We start from the raw sequence: 16046 nt of genomic DNA, 5'->3' as shown, positions 1-16046 counted from the left end.
AGCTCCCCCAAACTCCCCAGTATCCTAACCCACACACTCTGCCTTCCTCTCTTATCTGTAAGATGAACCCATCTTCGGAGTTTTTACTATTTGACCAAGTCTCTCATCAATTTATTGATAGAATGTAGCTAGTTCATCTTTTTTTTTTTTTTTAGGAATTATTTTATTTAAACTTATTTATTTATTTGTTTTTAATTTGGCCAGAGAGGAACAGAAAGAGATAGAGAGAATATGCACAGGTTGACTGTGTCTTAAAATGTTAAAGATACAGCTGCCATATGATCCCGCCATTCCACTCTAGCTTCTTTCCTAAGAACTGGGGTTTCTGGGATCAGCATATGGCATAATGGTTACATTGTTGGATTCTCATGTAGCTGACTGTGGTTCGAGTCTCAGACTCGGCAGCTTGAAACTCACGCTGGGCGTGTGGGTGTGTATGCTCAAAGTCCCAGGGTTGGGGCGGGGCAGAGAATGGAGGAGAAGGGATTGCAGCATGGCCATGCCCTTGGGGAGTGATTTCCTGCCTTCTGTATCTTTGGAAGAGAAGGGATTGCTGTAGCAAAAATCGCTCTTAAAAGAAGAAGGAGAAGAAGGAGAAGGAGAAGGAGAACGAGGAGAAGGAGAAGAAGAAAAGAAGAAGAAAAGAAGAAAAGAACTGGGGTTTCTAAGGCACATCTTCCTCTCATTGTGTTAAAAACAGAAACAACTGGGACCAGCAGATGGCATAATGGTTATGTTGCTACACTCTCACATGACCAATCATGGTTCAAGTCCTGGACTCAGTGGCTTGAAACTCACACCAGGCACGTGTGCATGTGTCCCCAAAATCCAAGAGGAGAAGGGATTGTGGTATGGCCATACCACCTGGGGGTGGATTTCTTGCTTTCTGTTTCCTTGTTTCTCTCTGTCTCTCCAGTGAGTGCACGTGCCCAATAGCAAAAATCTCTCTAAAAAATAAAATGAAATGAAAACAACAACAATAAAACTGAACTTCTATTTGCAAAGTGTTTGAGCCGTTCCCACTAAAAACCTACCCTTGGAGCTTTTACTATCTGACAAACTCTGTGGTTTCCAATCAAATTATTGATTTTTTTTTTTTTTTTTACCAAAGGCAAAAATTACTGGGTGAGCCCAAAACCACTCAGGAATGTATGAAATACTATAGGAGGAAAGAAACAAAATGCTCTAGGAGGCTGATTTTTTCATGAACAAGAAATGTGAGCATCTCTGTCTCGGCTTACAGATGGGCTGACGGCAACACTTACTGGAGTCTCGAGTGAGTTAATTAAGGAGAAATCGCAACTAAACCCAACATAATGAGAGAGGCCTCATCTCTTGCTCCAGGGCCACCTATTCTCTTTTTGTAAACTTATTTATTTATTTCTTCCGAGAGAGATAAAGAGAGTGAGACAGAGACAGGACCTCCAACAGGGCCCTCACCCAGTGATCGACTTCCAGCCAACATGGATCATAGGCATGTGCATGTGTGCCTGATATTCTTTCCTGCAGGGGTCCACTTGTTACTGCCGTACCACCAGCTGGTCATCGGCACCCCTATTCTTATCGGTCTGCTCTTCTCTATGCTTAGGTACTCTAGGGGACAGCTTGTATGGTCAGATACATTCCCAAGAATCAGATGCTAGGGAAGGCTATCCAATAACACAAACTTTAAAAAAGGCGTTGTCATCCAAAAGTTCTGGAGGTCTGGAACTGACATCAGACCTCAATCTAGGAGCTTGTTCTAAGGCCTCAGAAACTCCCCATGTTCTTATCTGCACAGGTACTTGAATGGATAGAAAATTGGGAGACATGGGATCACAACATCACTTTGACTTTTCCAGCTGTCTGACCTTAAGAAATTAATTCAATTTCTTAGAGCATCCATTTACCTCTCGTTTACTCAATACATTCTTTTTATTTATTTATTATTTTTTTGAGAAGTTTTTACTATGCTGCAATCCCTTCTCCGTTCTCCTCTGGGATTTTGGGCACATACACACAGACACCCAGTGTGATTTTTTTAGCTGGATCTAGGACTTGAACCTCACAGCTGGCCATGTAGGATAGAGTTATCTTAAGCTCTATGGCACCTCCTAGCATCCATTGTCCTTTTTAGTGTTTTTTTTTTTTTTTAGAAGTTTTGCCTTAGGACATGCACTAGCCAGAGACAGAGACAGAGACAGAGACAGTGAAAGGGAAAGTGAGAAAGCACCCACTGGAGGAATGGCTATACCACAAGCCCTTCTCCTCCATTTTCCTCCTAAGATCTTGGGCACGCACACACACGCGCCCAGTGTGATTTTCAAGCTATCGGGTCTAACACTCGATCGGCCATATGGGAGTCCAGTGATGTAACTGCTAAGCCATCTGCTGGCCCTTGTACTAGCTATTTTTTTTATAATTATTTATTTAATTTTATTTATTCATCCATTTATTTTAATTTGACCAGAGAGAGACAGAGAGAGAGAGAGAGGGGAAGTGAGAAAGCAAGCCACCAGGTCCAGGACTTGAACCGTGGTCAGCCATGTGGGAGTGTCCAGCACCTTAATCACCATGCCACCCGCTAGTCCCTGTACTAGCTATTTTTTTTTTTGAGAGATTTTCACTGTAGGGCGCGTGCGCTCGCCAGACAGACAGAGAGAGACAGAGAGACAGAAAGCGAGAAATCACCCCCCAGGGGGGATGGTCACGCCGCAATCCCTTCTCCTCCATTCTCCTCTCAGGATCTTGGGCACGCACGCACACGCGCCCGGCGTGAGTTTTAAGCCACCGGGTCCGGGACACGAACCGCGGTCGACTATGTGGGAGTCCAGCGACATAGCCATTATGCTAACTGCTGGTTCCCTGTACTAGCTATTTTAATGTCTTTATCCAGAAACTCTATTTTTGTCATTTTACTTGGTTGATTTTTCTCTCTATGGTATGCAATCCTTTCTTCTTTGCATGCCTGGCAATTTTATTTTATTTTTTATTTTTTTGGAGAGATTTTCACTATAGGGTGCGTACGCTCGCCAGACAGAGACATAGAGACAGAAAGCGAGAAATCACCCCCCGGGGGGATGGTCACGCTGCAATCCCTTCTCCTCCATTCTCCTCTCGGGATTTTGGGCACTCACGCATACGTGCCTGGCATGAATTTTAAGTCACCGGGTCCGGGACGCGAACCGCGGTCGACTATGTGGGTGTCCAGCGACACAGCCATTACGCTAACTGCTGGTTCCCGCATGCCTGGCAATTTTTGACAGATGTCAGATATTGTGAATTTTACCTCATTGAGTGTTGAATATACTTACATTTTAAAAATATACATTTTTTGGGTCAGGATGGTTGTGCAACAGATGGGTCAGGCGGTGGTGCAATAGTGAAACTTGATGCTCTGTGAGACTGACCCACATGGGAAGGTTCAGGGCTCCTGTCTGGAGACATCCCTGAATATGATGGGCATGCACGTGCCCATGATCTGGGGCTGACTGAGGCTGAGCATAGGTCGTTGTTTCAAGACCCTATCGGGGGTGCTATCTCTCTGTCTTTCTCACTCATGGAAGGAAGCAAGGAAGGAAGGAAGGAAGGAAGGAAGGAAGGAAGAAAGAAAGAAAGAAAGAAAGAAAGAAAGAAAGAAAGAAGAAAGGGGAAGGAAGAAAGAAAGAAAGGAAGGAAGAGAAAGAAAAAGAAAGGGGCCAACAGGTGGCATGGTGGTTGAGGGCGCTGGACTCCCACAGAGCCAACTGTGATTCGAGTCCCAGATGTGGCAGGCTTGCTTTCTCACTTTCTTTCTCTCTCACCCTCTCTCTCTCTCTCTCTATATATATATATATCTGGTCAAATTTAAATAAATACGTAAAATAAAGTTAAATAAAAAGTAATTCTTAAAAAAAAAGAAAGAAACACACATGCATATTGGGTTGTCAGCAAAATCATAGCATATTTTTTCTATGCAAAAATGTATCATGACTTTTCTGACAATCCTATATATTATATATTCTTAAATTGCTACTTGATATGTTTTATCTAGTTTTGAGGGTATTTGAGACTGAAGGTCAACCTATCTTGGCCATCAATGGTGCATGTCTCCACAATTTCTTTCTCCTTTCTTTTTCTTACCTGTTTCTCTCTTCTTATTTATTATTTTTTTATTATTGCTAGAGGGTGTGTGCACTCACCAGTGAGAGAGAGAGAAAAAGAGAGACAGAAAGAAAGCACTGCCCAGTGGGGGCATGATAATGCCACAATTCTTTTTCCTCCATTTGTCCATCCTGTTGAGACTTTGTACATGTGCACACATACACTTGGCATGTTTTTCCAAACTGCTGGGACCAGAATTCAAATCTTAGTCAGCGATGTGAGCCTGGCTCCTTTAACCACTGTACTATGGTGCTGGCCCCTTTACAATTTTTTAAAAATAATTATTTACTTAATTTTATTTTTATTATTATTGTTTTTAAAATTTGCTATAGGCACTCACCAGAGAGAGACAGAGAGAGAAAGAGAGAAGAAGTGAGAAAGCAAGCTGCCAGGTCCAGAACTCACACCATGGTCAGCCATGTGGGAGGCCAGCTTCTTAACCACCACACCGCTTTCTGTCCTCTACAATTTTTAGTTTTTAATCATAAGTTGCTGGAATGAGAATTTTTGGTTAAAGTCTATATAAAGTATGAGGGGGATCTTCAAAACGTTCATAGAATATGTATATTATGAAACAACTATCCATGGATCTCAAAAATTTTTTGCACCAAAGTAAACTTGTACATTAATCCCATTAAAAAAAAATGTGCTCTAAGGCACAAGTGCTTGAAAGAGAGAGACAGAGATAGAGAATGTGAAAATGCACTCCCACAGGGGGAGAGCCATGCTGAATTTCCTCCTAGTCCATTTTCCTCTCAAGATTTTGGACATGCACATACACGTGCTTGGCGTGCTCATCAAGTCACTGGGTTTGGGACTCAAACTTCATAGTTAGCCGTGTGGAATCCAGACACTTCCACCAGTACACTACCAACAGGCCTCTTTAATCCTATTCTCCATGAACTTTAAAAAATCTCCTTGTATTAAGTCATTTGATAATATGGGAAGATGAGCTTTGTTTTACATTTTTGTGTGTATGGGACCAGCAGTTAGCGTAATGGTTATGTCACTGGACTCCCATGTAGTCGACCGCAGTTTGCGTCCCGGACTGGGTGGCTTAAACTCACGCCGGGCGCGTGTGCGTGCGTGCCCAAGATCCCGAGAGGAGAATGGAGGAGAAGGGATTGCGGCGTGGCCATCTTCCCTAGGGGGTGATTTCTCGGTTTCTGTCTCTATGTCTCTGTCTGGCGAGCGCACGCGCCCTATAGAAAGAAAAAAAAATCCTCTCAAAAAAAAATTGTGTGTGTATGTGGTGCACCAGAATATTTATTTCCAGAGGAATCTTGACTTCCCAGATTCCTTAGTTCTTTGTGGACATAAATTTTGCAGTGCCTGTAGATGTCACCAGAGGGAGGCAAGTCAGAGGTAGCAAAAATTCCAGAGTGAAAACCACCTCCCTGCAGCAGAGGGCTAAAGAATGAACTAGAAGCCTCCTTGCCAACATGGGACAGGGTTTTGCTTTAAATCATGATGTTCAGTCCACCAAATACAATACTGGCCACAAGGACAGAAAGAAACCCTTATTAAAATAAATATTACCGTAAGCAACCAAATTAAACATTGTCCAAGTGAAGGAAAGATTGAGTTATGTTCAGGGATTTGTGCCAGTTAAATTGAGGTCAACTTTTATTGAATTCTTCTTTTCAAAAGTAGGTTCTTCAGCTGGAACTTGAGCACAAGTTTCTCATAAATGGTCCTTTGTGTGTCTATCCTGATGAGTGGGATCTCATTATTTTTTTTTTTCTCATTTAGACAGGCTCTCACTGTATGAGTCGCTGGGAGTATAGGTGTACACTACCATGTCTAGCTTTTAGAGATATTGTTGATTTAACAAACTTTATTATTCAAGATGCTGAGCATATAGTGTCGATCAACAAACAAGATCCCACCTCATGAAACTGACCTTCCTCTCAAGGGAGACAATAAACAGACACACGAGGGAGTAAACATCGATGTGAAATCAGGCAGCCTGTCATAGTGTGAGGGCAGGGCTCCCTGTTCCTGCCTCACTTTCTCAGGTCACCATTTGCTCCTTGCTAGAGAGGCAGTTTGATGACTGAATAATCCAAAGGAACTTCAGAACATTTGTAGAGGGCCAGCAGGTGGTGTGGGGGGTAAGGAGCCAAATCCCACTTGGAAGACTCCATGGTTGACTCCTGGACCTTGTGGCTTGAAAAATCATGTTGGGATATATGTGCATACGTGCCGAAAATCCCAAGAAGAGAATGGAGAAGAAGGGATTATAGCATGGCCATCCCACCTGGGGGTGGGGAAGAGAGGTTCTCACTCGCCCTCTCTCTCTCTCTCTCTCTCTCTCTCTCTTCTCCTCTGGCAAATGCATGTGCCCTAGCATAACTAAATAGTAAAACTATAAAAAAGTTTGTGAAATTAAAATACCAGTTTATTTTGGTGTAAGAGATTTAAAATATATGTAACTTTATTTATCTATTTATTTAGTTTTATTTGACCAGAGAGGGACAGAGAGAGAGGGAGGGAATGTGAGAAAGCAAGCCATTAGGTCTGGAACTTGAACTGTGGCTGGCTTTGTGGGCCCAGCCATGTGTCGACCCCTTTTTGTCTTTTAAATTATTTTATTTAACTTTATTTATTTATTTTCATTTGATGTAAGAGATTTTGAAATCTATGCAGTTTTTTTTTTTCATGACATGTGTTTTTCATTAACTTGTTGAAGACCCTAAGGTATATGTCTAGATCTCCTTTTGGCAAAGCACTTTGACATGTTTCTCATTTCAGAGAATGAATTTCTTTTCCACCTGAGTCAACCAATTCTGTCAGAGGAATATGTGGCGACTGCTGCAGCTGTGCATCTGTACACTGAAGACGGCTCTTGTGCGAGTCTGCAGCTCCAGCCTCACCCTCTGTACTTACTTTGGAACAGGCAAAGATGCATTGTGTAGACAGTGCCATGTGACCAACAGGAGACCTAGGGTCCAGTCCAACCCAGCCGTGTTGCAAACTGCATGACCTTGTCTCTCTGAGCCCAAGTGTCATCAGTTATAATGTCAATGACAAGACCTTTTCACTAAGTAGAGCATGAGAAATAATGAGGACCATGTGAAAATATGTGCCCAAGACAATTTTGTTCACTGTATGGTTCTTCCACTGACCGTGTATAGTATTTGCACCTTTTCGCTTTCCCATTTGGGGTAGACCAACTGTCTTCTCCAAATCTCAGTTTTCTCACCTTTACAAGGGTTTTCTCATGCAGGAGGAACCACCAAGAAACAACCTGTGGTGTTTGGCTGCACTTTTAGCACCCCCAGTCCTCGTGGTCCCTAACAGGAGACATCCTCCTCTTGGCCTGCTGCAGTGGGAAGATCGAACACCCCACGACCACTCCCTGGTGTTCATTCAGTGACTTCTGCTGCCCCTAGCCTTGAGCCAGCTGAACCAAGAAGCCTGAACAGCAACCGGTCTCCAAGTGTCTCCCCTCACTGCACTGGGAGCCAAGCACTGTCCCACATGTGGTGTCCCTTTAACCTCACCCAGAGAGGTCTGGCCTTTGCCCTCAGCTCCTGCATAATCTCCAGCCTCCTAAAATGTCCTTTCTGAAGAGGTTATCTTTGTTTGCTTGGGGGGCTTTGGCCACCGGACACCCAACAGTGTAATTCGTGATGGGAGCTGTCAAAGAGAAACAGAGTTGGACATTTGTTAAAGGTGGCAAGACAGAATATATTCAAACTATGTAGAAGGGGAGACAGGCTTTGTATAAATTGAGTTTAACTTCGATCTGTGCAGAGATGACTGGGGATCTCAAAGGGAAAAGGAGGATGCAGCTTCAGCCGTGCAGAGGCAACACACTGTTTACATGAAGCGGGATGGATACTGAAGACTTGGTTCCCACGGCGACCCATGCAGGCCAGTGCTCAGGTCTGTGGTCTTGGCAGATCGAGGAGGCTGGGGGGATGTTGGTGTGAGACTCTCTTGTTTTTCACTTTCATGAAATAAACAAACAAAAAATACCTAATGAAATAAAGGGAGAACAAGGGAGCATGTGGAAGAACAGGCAGGGTCTCTGCCAGAGTCAGGGAAGTGGAAAAAAATCACAAAATGCAGGGAGGGGGGCTGTTTTCCCAGAGATGTTAGGCAAAGCAGGTGTTGGCCTGGAGGGATCTCACGTGGTAGGTTTATTCGGCAGCCTGGGGCTTTTTGCAGGTAGAAACAGCAGTAGGGTGGGGTTTGCTGGTACATGGCCTTGGGCCTTAGACATCACGCTACAGTTTGTTTAACCCTCTCAGTGAGGAGGGTGGATGAAATCCTTTGTGCCGAAACTTCGCACTTCTTGTAAAGAAGGTGGAAGGCCTAGTCCAGAAGAGGGATCAGTTGATTAAGGAGATTCTCCGTCTGGGATTTGGGCCACAGGATATCTGTTCTGCTCTCTGGAGGAACTGGAGGCCAGCCTTCCCTCCAGGAGGCTGGAGAGTAAAGGTCAGCCATGCAGGCAGTCTGTGATCAGACTCGGAGAAAACCCTAGACACCGAAGCTCTGGTGAGCTTCCCTGGTGGGCAGGGAATTGAGAGCTGTGCACATTGAGGCAGGGAGGAGGTAACACCATCCACAGCTCTGTGGGGAGAATTACTAATTATTGTGGAGATTTTCATTCTTTCACGTGCAGCACTTAGAGACAAGCATTATTATCATCACCGCTGAGGAAACCTGGACTCAGGGACAATAGTGTTCATCTGTGGTTGCATAGCTCGTAACCACCTGAGTAGGGGCTGGACCCCAGGTCTCCTGTTGGTTGCACGGTGCTGCCTACATAATGCAAATGTGAGCACTCCAAAGTGATTAGAAGAAGAAGCTGCCCATGTGGAACCTTCCTGGTCCCTCCTCTGGTCATCTATTCCTTCAGCTGATTTGAATTTATGTCTTTTCCCTGTCATAAACCAAAACCATGAGTGTAACAGCTTTCGGGGAGTTCTGTCAGTCCTTTGAGCAAATTATCAAACCTCAGTGTGGTTTTGTAGAATCTTCCAAACTTGCTATTGGCATCAGAAGTGAGGGCTGCCGCCTTATGGCAACAGCTCCTTCTAAATTTGCCTTTGGCTAACTCTTGAAGTAGGCCTAAACTCCTCCCCTCTTGACAGCCAGGGGTCCTGCTTTTGTCATATGCTGGGAAAGGCCCGCGTGAAGGTACAGTGCTCTGGCTAGATGCATGGGGGGAGCACTGTGAAGGTGGCCAGTTCTTTTAGCCTGACCACCTGACCACATGGGCCACAGATGCTGGTGACCTTCAAAACCCCACTTTCCAGATTTGGGACATGTTTGGCAACTGCAGCAATGATTGGTCTCTGCTGCTACTTTCTGTGAGTCTTGCAGAGCAATTTGGGGGTCATCCGTCCTAATAGCATGTCTTATGCATGCTACCCTCTCACCAAGGCACAGATCCTGTGGGAGCATAGAAAACAAGTCCTGGACATTTCTAGCCACCTGTGTGAGAGGCCTCGCTCTTCACCCAGGGCCACTCAGCTTCCGAATAGTTTCTTCCACCCTGTAATTCTCCAACATTTTGTAATTCTCTACCATGTTTTTAAAGTTTTATCTATTTCTTCCATGAGAGAGATATATAGAGACAGTGACAGATATAGAGATAGACAACCCCAACAGGGCTCTCACTCCAAGATCTATTAAAAAATCTCAGTCAGCCATGATCCATGGCCATGTGTGCTAAGCTGGGGAGACCATGTATGGGGAGACTTTAGAACTCGAACCCTGGACTTTCCCACGTGGCTTCAGCATTGTGGGGCATTATGCTATCGTTGTACCACCGTGGCTGATCATGTACTTCTCTACTTTTATTTCTACCATATTCTATTTCCAATAGAGAATTATGGATCGAAGCCACATTTGATGCTAAACACAGTGGTTTAAGGAACCAAGTCCGTGCAAAAAAAAGGTATGTGGAACTTGTGTGGAGGTTACAAGTACTGAATTCACGTGATTAAAATGTAAAAGCCAGATTATCTTTCTGTCATGTAATGCCTTTTTGTCTAGGATGGTCATAAAGTCTGATTACATAATGTTAAAAACTAGTCTGAGAACTATATATAACTAAGTATAACTAAGTATAGTCTGAGAACTCTACTTTCAGGATTCATTTCTGATTCTTTTTTCTTTTTAAAATTTGTTAGAGGGTGTGTGAGCTCATCAGAGACAGAGAAAAAGTGAAAGTGAGAAAGCACCTCCTCCCATCAGCCAAGGTCATACTGCAATTCCTTCTTCACCTCTCCTTGTTTGGATTTTGGGCACACATACACACACTCCTGGTGTGTTTCTCAAGGCGCTGTGTCTAGGATTCGAACTGCACAGTTGGTCACGTGGGATCCAGTCACCTTAATATCAGGCCATGGGCTAGCCCAGGATCCACTCTGTTTTTTTACTAGAGAAGTTTCTCTGAACGTGTAGAGCTCTGGAAACCGCGAGGAGAAGGTACCTCCTTCACTTCTGAGCATGAAGCTCTCTCTTAGTGTTACTTGGCTGCCACTGTCATCCTCCATTGATGATCATTCTTCCCTTCCTTTAGGGGAAAAAGAGGGGGGAAGATGACTTTGAGTGGTTTCCATTTTATTTATTTATTTTACTGTTTTTTCAAGGAATGATTTAATTTTATTATTATTATTTTTAATTCACCAGAGATAGATGAAAGAGAGAGAGAGAGAGAAGGAAAGTGAGAAAGCAAGCTGCCAGGTCTGGGACTCAAACTGTGGACAGCCATGTAGGAGTCCAGTGCCTCACCCACCATACCACCTGCTGGCCCCTTTTCTTTTCTTAAAGAATTTTTTTTCCAGACTATTTAAGATGTTTATTTGATATTAAAAATGTAGTTAACTATCATAAAATACTTCTCTTCATCACAAAACTGTCATATATTAAGGATTTATACAATTGGGAGTGGGGAGTGGGGGAGTGAGGAGACAACTAAACTTTTTTATTTTGCCTGAGCAAGAAATCCTCTAAAAAGGCCCTCCAAAATCATGAGCAGAAGTATCACATTTTGTAATGAAATGCTTGAGCTCTTCAATGCACCGCTCACCCATTTCATGCAAATTCTGCCTCAATGCAAACTGTATAGGCTTTTGTAATGACGGATCTTTCTCAATCAGCATTTTTACCACCATCTGGGGGATTGAATCGTGACACAGTCATAACTCAACACTTTGCAAGGCTGACTTGCATGGAAAGGTTCCAGGTTCATGTCCAGAGACCTCATTAAACATGCTGAGATGGGGCTGGCAAGGGGCGTGGTGGTTGGGATACTGGACTCTGGTTCGAGTTCCAGACCTGGTGGCTTGTTTTCTCACTCTCCCTGTCTCTCCGTCTGTCACTTTCTGGTCAAAATTGAATAATAATAATAAATAAAATAAAAAATAAATACATATTTTTAAAAAACACATGCTGGGTGGGCATGCATGGCCACAATACAGGGCTGACTGAGGGTGAGAGTGGATTGTGGTGTGGAGAGCCTATTGGGGGTGCTGTCTCTCTCGTTCATGAAAGAAACTTTAAAAAAAAATCGGTTAAAAAATAAAAATAGTGTCTGTATTTCTAGATTTTATGGATACTTTTAATTTTCTTTCTTTCTCCTCTTTAAAAATTAATTCTACAGGGCCAGCAGGTTGTGTGGTGGTTGGGGCACTGCAGTCTCACATGGCTGACTACAGTTCAAGTCTAAGACCTGGTGGCTTGCTTTCTCACTTTTCCTTTCTTTCTCTCTGGTCAAATTGAAAAGTAAATAATAATAGGTACCAGTAGGTGGAGTAGTTGTTAAGGCACTGCACTGCTACATAACTGACTATGACTCAAGTCCCGGACTGGGAAGCTTAAAATTTATGCCGAGCACATGTGTGCACATGCCCAAAATCCCAGGAGGAGAATGGAGGAGAAGGGATTACAGTGCGGCCATTCCCCTTGGGGGGGCGGGGGTTGAGTTCTGGCTTTCTCTCTCTCTTTCTGTCTCTTTGGCAAGTACATGTGCCCTATAGGAAAACAAAACAAAACAAACAAACAAAAAAACCCTCTCTTTAAAAAATACAACAGGGACCAGTATATGGCATAATGGTTACATCACTGGACTCCCACGTAGTCCCAGAACCAGTGACTTAAAACTCATGCCAGGCACATATGCATGCATGCCCAAAATTCCGAGAGGAGAATGGAGGAGAAGGGATTGCAGCATGACCATCCCCCTGACAGGTGATTTCTTGCTTTCTGTCTCTTTGTCTCTTTCTGTCTCTCTGGCAAGCATATGTGCCCTATAGTAAAGATCCCTCCCTAAAATAATAATAACAATAATAATAACACATAAAACACCTGCTGGTCCCTAAATAAATAATTATTTTAAAAAATAAAAAATTTAAATTAACTCCAGGGCCAGCACTGTAGCTCAGTGGTTAAAACCTGTGAATAGCGAGACGATCCCATATGGCTGACTGAGGTTCGAGTCTCAGCCCTGGCAGCTTGAAAAACATACCAGTTGTATATACATGTGTATTTAGAATCCCAACAGAATGGAGAAATGGAGGAAGAAAGATTGTAGTGTGAATATGCCCCACTAGGGGGTGCTCCTCTCTCCTCTCCCTCTCCTGGTGAGCACATGTACCCCTAGGAATAAAAACAATTTTATTTTTAAAATTTTTTGGCTTTTGTCCATGCAGCAATACCCTCTCCTCCATTCTCTTCCTGGGACTTTGGGGATGCACAAACACATGCCCTGTGTGATTCTCAAGCCACCAGGTCTGGGACTTGAGCTGTGGGTGGCTATGTGGAAATCCAGCCCCTTAACCACCATATCACCTGCTGGCCCCCAAAACAAATCAAAGCAAAATGAAAAAGAAAAAGTAAAATGCAAAAATGCATATTTAAATAAAATCGTGGGAACCAGCAGGTGGTATGGTGGTTAAGGTGCTGGACACTCCCACATGGTTGACCATGGTTCAAGTTCTGGACCTGGCAGCTTGCTTTCTCACATTCCCTCTCTCCCCGAACCCCCTCTCTCTGTCTCTCTCTAGTCAAATTAAAATAAAATAAATGAATAAATAAAATTAAATAAATAATTCTGGGCCAGCAGGTGGTATGGTGGTTAAGGGGCTGGAATTCCCACATGGCCAGCCATGGTTTGAGTCCCGGACCTTTGCTTTCTCTCTCTCTCTCTCCCTCTCTCTCTCTCTCTCTCTGTGTCTGTCTTTCTCTGGCAAAACTCATGTGAAAAATAATATTAACAATAATAATAATTAATAAATAATTCTTTTTAAAATTAAATAAATAATTCTGTTTTTAAAAATCCTTAACTTTATAAGGAGAATAAGGTATTTCCTTTCCTGTTCATTGCAATTTCCTTATTCATTGTTCAAATGCATGTATAAACGAATTCTCAATGTCTCAGATTCATTCAGGAAAAAACTCCAGAAATATATTAATGCAAATAACTGAGATCCAGCATGCACACACTGAAGTCGCTCATTTCAGGTGTAAGGAAAGATAGCAAGCTGACCTTTGGAAGGACACGTTTGGCTAGAGTGTAAGCACACTGTATATTTCAAATTATTTGCAGTACAGACAGTAATCAGTTGTGTGTATGCACCCACCATCTGCGAATTGTAAAATATTTGTAACATGCTACATCTGGTTTTAAATATTAATAATCCATTGAGGTGGGTGGTGGCAATTATCCACCACAAGCAGTACACAAACACATTTGCCAAAGACTGAAACTTCGATCTAGTTGTCCTGAGCCTCAGAGAAGCTGTCCACAAAGAACAGGAGCAGAAATAGGCTCGAGGAGAGAGGGTGACAAGAAAAGTCTCTCAGGACGGGATTAAGACCAAGGTCATTAGGCACCCGCTTCATGGAAGCTCCTATGTGTGAGTTCTGTGGCAGGAACTCCAAGAACTAGAAGACACGGCTCCTGTTCCTGAGCCGCTTAAAGTATGATAGAAAGGGCCCCATAAAAAAGAAATGAGCTTTGGGAACCAGCAGTTAGCGTGATGGCTATGTTGCTGGACTCCCACGTAGTTGACTGTGGTTCGCGTCCCAGACCCAGTGGCTTAAAACTCATGCCAGGCGCGTGTGCATGCGTACCCAAGATCCCGAGAGGAGAATGGAGAAGGGATTGCGGCGTGACCGTCCCCTCTGGGGCGTGATTTCTCGCTTTCTGTCTCTATGTCTCTCTCTGTCTGTCTGGCGAGCGCACGCACCCTATAGCAAAAACCTCTCCCCCCCCCCAAAAAAAAAGAAAGAAATGAGCTTTTAGGAAGAAAATGTAACTCACCAGCACCCATGTCACCAGCGCCTATGACAAGTGCAAATGATGTCAGGGAAGACTGAGTGAGGTGTTAATCTGTGTTACCACTCATAGTTCTCTTTCTCCCTCCCTCCTATTCTCATCGTAGCAAATACATCATTCTTAAAAGGTTTTTATGGGTTGAGTTGTATCTCTCCCAAAAGATAGGTTTTAGTTCTAACCCCCAGCACCTGGGGATGTGACCATATTTAGAGACAGAATTTGGACAGAGGGAGTCAAAGTCAATATGACGGTGACATTATAAAAAGGGGGAATTTGGGACACAAGCAGGAGAAAGCCCTTTGAAGGGAAAGTGGAGATTGGGGTGCTACTGCTACAGCCCAGGAACATCAGAGATCACCAGCAAGTCACCAGAAGCTAGAAAGAGAGGCCTGGAACAGACTCTCCCTGACATCTCTCTCTGAACTGCTGAGCAGTGTGATGATACATTTCTATGGTTTAAGTCACTGAGTTTATGATGCATTGTGATGGCAGCCCCAGACCCTAATTCACTGTGTGCCAGGGGCTGTTCTAAACCCTGCACAGGTATTAACTTATCTGCTCATCACAGCAACCCTATGAGGTGGAAGCTCTGACTCTCATCCCACATCCCGTCACACAGCTTCCAGCCTCCCAAACACAAGTACTATGTGTGTGACACTCAGCTGGGCTCCAGACCATGCTATTTCTGTTGAAGTGACCCAGGGGCCACTATGTTCAGTCTTTGATTTAGTTAAATAATCAAGAACAGCTTCTTTCCTACCCTCTCCTTGCCCTTCAGGTGGGCTGTGATGGCCACCCTATTGTGAGTAGAGCAGCTGAAAAGCTGTGAGCAGTGGTTAACCCACTCACTTCAGCAGTGGCCGCAAAGGGCTATCCATAAAGAGCACCCAGGGTAGCCCCCCAACAGAGGCCACCCATTACCAGCGAGCTCTACAATCTCATTCAATGGCTACAACATAGGAGAGAATAAAATAAGCAGTATCCTTAATGATAATATCAGCAGTACTTATTAAAGAGCTTCCTCAGTGTGCCATACACACTTGGAGTCTGCTAGCTACTGGGATGACCTAGTTACATTTATCATCTGTGTTGTTTACAAATGGGAAAATTGAGGCTCGAATGATTTACCCAGAGGTAGTCAATGATAGATCTGGGCCTCGAAGCAACCCAACTCTAGCACATCGATCTTAATCTCTGAGGAAGGCTCAGAACCCAGCAGCCTGACTGAACTCAGGAATGAGGGATGGAAATGAACAACCTGGTTCTCTATTTAGTCTCCAGTGTCAACAACAGCATAGACATTGAGATTTCCGGGCAATGGTAATGCAACACTCCTTGGTGCCGGGCCCATATGGGAAGGTCCTGGGTTGGTGTCCCTAGGTCTCTCTGTGTGTATATGCTGGTGATCCTGGCTGGTTGAGGTTGCAGGATAAATATCCTATTGGGGGTGCCTGTCTCTCCCTTATAAAAGAAATAAGCTTAAAAAATTTACTTTTAAGTTCAATAAGATATTACTATTGTGTAAAGCAAGTGTCACTGCTCTTTGGATATGGCTCTAAAGTAATGGTGGTAGTAGTGGTGGTGGTGGTTTGTGTATGTGTGCAGTTCTCACTGGGAAAGT

The 16046-nt window shown here is 43.7% G+C and overlaps 1 pseudogene; it reads left to right on the top strand.

Moving 5' to 3' along the window:
- Positions 1–10495: 10495 nt before the first annotated feature.
- LOC114008069 (uncharacterized) lies at positions 10496–10700 on the top strand (annotated as a pseudogene).
- The last annotated feature ends 5346 nt before the right edge of the window (positions 10701–16046 follow it).

The sequence above is a fragment of the Tupaia chinensis genome, unplaced genomic scaffold (assembly GCF_000334495.1).
Source record: "Tupaia chinensis unplaced genomic scaffold, TupChi_1.0 Scaffold000279_1, whole genome shotgun sequence".
In the NCBI taxonomy this organism is placed as follows: Eukaryota; Metazoa; Chordata; class Mammalia; order Scandentia; family Tupaiidae; genus Tupaia; species Tupaia belangeri.
The sequence above is the reverse complement of the archived record's forward strand: the minus strand, read 5'-3'. Positions and strand labels throughout refer to the sequence as shown.